This window comes from Oncorhynchus kisutch, linkage group LG7 (assembly GCF_002021735.2).
Source record: "Oncorhynchus kisutch isolate 150728-3 linkage group LG7, Okis_V2, whole genome shotgun sequence".
Taxonomy (NCBI): domain Eukaryota; kingdom Metazoa; phylum Chordata; class Actinopteri; order Salmoniformes; family Salmonidae; genus Oncorhynchus; species Oncorhynchus kisutch.
The window spans coordinates 10,616,611-10,621,967 of record NC_034180.2 but is presented as its reverse complement, the minus strand read 5'-3'; positions in this window follow the sequence as shown (position 1 = coordinate 10,621,967).

Below are 5,357 nucleotides of genomic sequence, written 5' to 3'. Positions count from 1 at the left end.
CGGGAAAAAGGACTAATATAGGTGAATATATCTATGGTGGTCGATTTCGCAGACAAATTTTTGCCTTATACCATTTTTAGCATTTTGCTTTGAATGGCACAGTGTGAAGCCTTGGTTAGCATTCCTTTTGCCGTACTAGTAATTATGATATTTGTATTAATTATTTGTCTTTTCTTCAGCCGCCTCATGGCCCGAATCGTTCACGGTGTGTATAATGTATGTCAAGTCGCGGCTTTGTTTTGTTTTAAATCATTTTGTTTTTGGAAAGATCATGCTTTTTTTTTCTTTTCTCAAATGTTTTAAGTTATCAATTTTCAATAATAAATTAACTCGTTTTTTTCAACTTGAAGCCTCAAGTGGTATTATGTTAACGTATGGACTAAATGTAACCCATGAATGTAACTCATTTGTCAATGTAACCATCCGATGCCAGTGTAATTATGCATTGGGTGTTACGTCATCTGGAAATGATTGGTACATTCAGTACAATCTGTTCAATCGGTCGTTTCGAATGTTTCCACAAGGTGGCGACATAGACTCACCACTGCTATGCAAGAGCGATGTAACAGTAGTCATGTTTCATAACTCACCCTTCGTCCTCTGCTGCATTGCTTAAATCAGTTTTATTGTAAAAAAAAATACAAATAAAAAATAAATAAAGGCAACAATTTGACCTGAATTATATCTTACAATCGAAGTCTATACACCGCAAAAACAATTCAGATCGAAAGTCTGATGAAGATGCAAAACCATGTACAACGCTACAGGACATTGACACAAGAATGATGCCCCTTGTCCGGTGATCCAGACCTCATCCAGTGTGTCTTGTCGGTTTGTTTGCTCGGCGGCTGAGGCTTGCTGCCGCGACGACAGCATCATGACAAACTCTGCAGGGGGAGACCGAGACAGACACAGCACCAGATACGTTGATTAGAACCAGGGGGCTCTGGATATTGCAGGGGACAACATAAGACACAAGCCCCATGTTACATCTGCCCTCATTAACATTCATTGGATGCCATTAGAAGTCACGGTGCGGTAATAATGACAATGTCAGTTCCATTCTGTCCACGGGAGGGGGAGGGGGAGGGGGGGGGGGGGCATTTTAGTTTTGAGGGGGACCCTTGATTTTACAGTCCTATAGGACAGTCATTTTTACAGTAGTGTTTGTGCTCTATGGACCTTGTATTTACAAAAAACAACACGTGGGTACTTCATAGTAATCCAAAGAATTCAGTAGGTGTAACGACCTAGTCATTTCTTAGTTAAAACGAGGTACATAGGTGGGGCTGTAAGATAAAGTGTATCCAGTTCATTTGTGTCCAAATTGACCCCAAGCCCATACCCCTATCCTACCACTGGCCCCAGGCACATGTATATCTGGAGGAATTGGACAGGTATGAAGCAATAGGCTGTCATCTCCACCTGACCTATCACAGGGAATATTGCTTAAACCCACCTGACCCCCTCCGATCAATACTGTACGTGTGCATCGGGTTGATATTATTGAGACTATAGGGGTGGAATGGGAATTCGTCCCACGACCTGGTCTCAGAACATTTCGTATGATTCTGTACGTAAATCCAACACACTCCATTTAGTATGATATGTTACGTTCGGTATGGTTACATAAGAAAGATTGTTACTTAGGGTGGATGGGGAAGGTGTATAACATGAATGTCTAGTAACCCCAATGTTTGGCATTTTAGCAAATCTTCAACAACGTACTACTTTATAGCTACTTTGCAACTACTTAGCATGTAAGCTAACCCTTCCCCTAACGCTAACCTTAACCCTTTCAGCTAACCCTTCACCTAACTCTTAAACTGAACCCTAACCTTAACCCTAATGCCTAGCCTAGCTAGCATTAGCGAGCTAGCTAACATTAGCCACCTACTAGAATTTGTAATATATCATATGTTTTGCAAATTCGTAACAACATATCTGTTACACCCTGATCTGATTCACCTGTCTTTGCTTGTTTCCATCTCCCTCCATCTTCCCCATTACCCCCTGTGTATGTATACCTGTGTTCTCTGTTTGTCTGTTGCTAGTTAGTTTTGTTTCGTGAAACCTACCAGCGTTTGTTCCCCTGTTCCTGTCTGTTCTTGCTCCTGTTATCCAGTCCTTCCCGGTTTTGACTATTCTACCTGCCCTGACCCTGCCTGTAGTTCTATACCTTGCCCCACCTCACTGGATTATTGACCCCTGCCTACCCTGACCCTGAGACTGCCTGCTGTTCAGGACATTTTGCAGCCTCTCTGGATTACTGACCTCTGCCTGCCTTTGACCTGTCGTTTGCCTGCCCCTGTACTAGAAATACACTTTTGTTTCTTTGACACTGTCTGCATTAGGGTCATACCTGAAACCTGATAATATCATACAAAATGGGTGACGGACATCCACAAATTAATGTATACCACACGAAATGTAACATATCATACTAAATGGAGTGTCTCGAATCTACATACATAATCATACGAAATACTATGAGACCAGGTTGCATCCCATCATCCCTCTCCTACATCTCTTTTTTCAAACCAATCGGTTAACCAAGCATAACCGATCTTATCGTGTCACCTGCACCCTCAGCATGCCTCCCCCCACCAACAAACATCCATCTATCCACCTGTCAATCACACCAGCCAGTAGTAGCCATTAAACAACCATAGGCAGGACCCATCCATCCCATAATTTCAGTCCATCTGTCAATTCTGGTTACATTTTCAATTATGCTTCTTTAAGGACATTTGTTGAATGACTTCTATGACTGTGTCCCGTATGGCTCCCTATTCCCTAAAGTAGTGCACTGTGTATGGTATAGGGTGGCATTTGGATCTCAGACAATGTCTGGTCTTCTAAAGCTATAGGTGTGCAACTTCAACAATTGATTGACGAGATGGCTGAAGGGCTCAGTAAGTGGGATTAGGCTAGTTGTATCGCCCCAAGAGGGCTAATTGTTGATAATGCGTGGGCCAAATGCTTATTGATCCCCTGCTTACACAGAGACTCCCATCCACATGTTTCCAATTATTATTATTGATTGGGCCTTCGTTTGATTGGCTAGGACAAAACACAAGCATGCGTTTGTGGGGGGATTACTGATGGACATGAGACAAGTCTTGTTTTATAGTTAATGAGACGTGTGTGTGTGTGTGTGTGTGTGTTTGTGTGCTGGTTTGAAAGCGTGTGAAGTGTGGCATAACTGAGAGTTAAGTGTGTGTATCCATGGGCATGTATACAGTCCTTGAGCAGTCCAACGGTGTATGTGCCATGTGTGACTGTGCATGTGTGGACCTCCCACGGGAGTCACCGTCTTAGACTAAAATATGGTCAGGGAGCCGGAACAAATTTACAAATAATTTGTAGACTCCAAATTAATATTTGACTAAAACATAATCATTTTAAACCTTGCTTACATTTGTATACGATCACATACATCTCTCTATTATGCGATTTCTGATATTAAAATCACTTGGAGGTCATTTCCTGGTGTTTTTACAGTATTTTATGTCCATCCAAAAATAATTTAAAAAAATAATAAAAACAATATCTATTTTTTTGCTCAGAAAACACTGGGCCAAATAAAATCATCCATGTGCCAAATTCGGCTCGCGTGCAACCAGTTGGGGAACCCTGTTTTAGAACATTAGACCAAGAGAAAATTCCCATTTGGTCTAAGGGCAGACACTGCTTTTCAAGTTTGCAGGCGGGGCTACCTCATCACGTGACCATTAGCAATCATACCCGAGTCATTTCCACAATATGTGCACTGTAATGATTGCCTTAATGCACTACTGATGAGATTGGATTGGGTTATCCACCCACCTTACCTCCACTGTCCTCATCTCTGCACTCTCTTCCTCTCCCCTCCACTCTCCTAGGACCTAAATTTTTTTCTGTCCCCTCCCTCTCCTATCCTTTCTCTTCTCCTACCTCATCCTCTCTCCTCCCTCATCCTCTCCCCTCTCTTGACACTTACCCCCTCCGTCCCTCTGTTGAGGTCGATGTCCTTCTTCAGCTTCTCGCCCAGCAGGGCCTTCATGCTGTCCTCCAGCTCCTCCAAGGTGATGCGCCCATCCCCGTTGATGTCAAACTGGGGGGAGATGATGATGGACGGACGGAGGGCAGTGGATGAAGATGATGATGATTATGCTGATGAGGACTTATGTAGCAGATTATCAGTTACAATGAATTATTATTCATTAAGTTAATTAAGTGGGGAGAAGGCACAATTCAGACCTGGCTTTCTCTCCTTTAAATATCTGTAATTGACTGCACCTGCTAACCTTAGTTAGCTAGCTAATCAGTGCAATTGTACAAAAAAATCGAGCTAACTACAATGTCTTCAGAAATTATTCATACCCCTTGACTTACTCCACATTTTGTTGTGTTACAGTCTCAATTCAAATGAATAACTAAACATTTTTCAAAATCTCGCTACACACGATACCCCATAATGACAAAATGAAAACATGTTTAAAATATATTTTTGCTAATTTATTGAAATTTACATACAAAATATCTTATTTATTTAAGTATTCACACCCCTGAGTCAATACTTTGTAGAAGCACCTTTGGAAGCGATTACAGTTGTGAGTCTTCCTGGGTAAGTCTCTAAGAGCTTTCCACACCTGGGTTGTGCAACATCTGCCCGTTATTCTTTTCAAAATTCTACAAGCTCTACCAAATTGGTTGTTGATCATTGCCATAGATTTTCAAATAGAGTTAAGCCAAAATGATAACTTGGCCACTCAGGAACATTCATTGTTTTATTGGAAAGCAACTGCAGCCTTGTGTTTTAAGTTATTGTCCTGCTGAAAGGTGAATTCATCTCCCAGTGTCTGGTGGAAAGCAGAACCAGGTTTTGCTCTAAGATTTTGCCTTTGCTTAGCTCCATTTCATTTATTTTTTATCCTGAAAAACTCCAGTCCTTAACAATTACAAGCATACCCATAACATGATGCAGCCACCACTATGCTTGAAAATATGGAGAGTGGTACTCAGTAATGTGTTGTATCGGATTTGCCCTAAGAATAACACTTTTGTGTGCAGAACAAACATTTATTTGCTTTGCCTTGTTACAAAAAGGATGTAAGTTTTGGAATATTTGTATTCTGTACAGGCTTCTTTCTTTTCACTCTGTCAATTAGGTTAGTAATTGTTGAGTAACTACAATGTTGTTGATCCATCCTCAGTTTTCTCCTGTCACAGCCATTAAACTGTGTAACTGCTTTAATGCCACCATTGGCCTCATGGTGAAATCCCTGAGCGATGTCCTTCCTCTCCAGCAGCTGAGTTAAGAAGGATGCCTGTATATTTGTGGTGACTGGGAGTATTGATACACCATCCAGTAT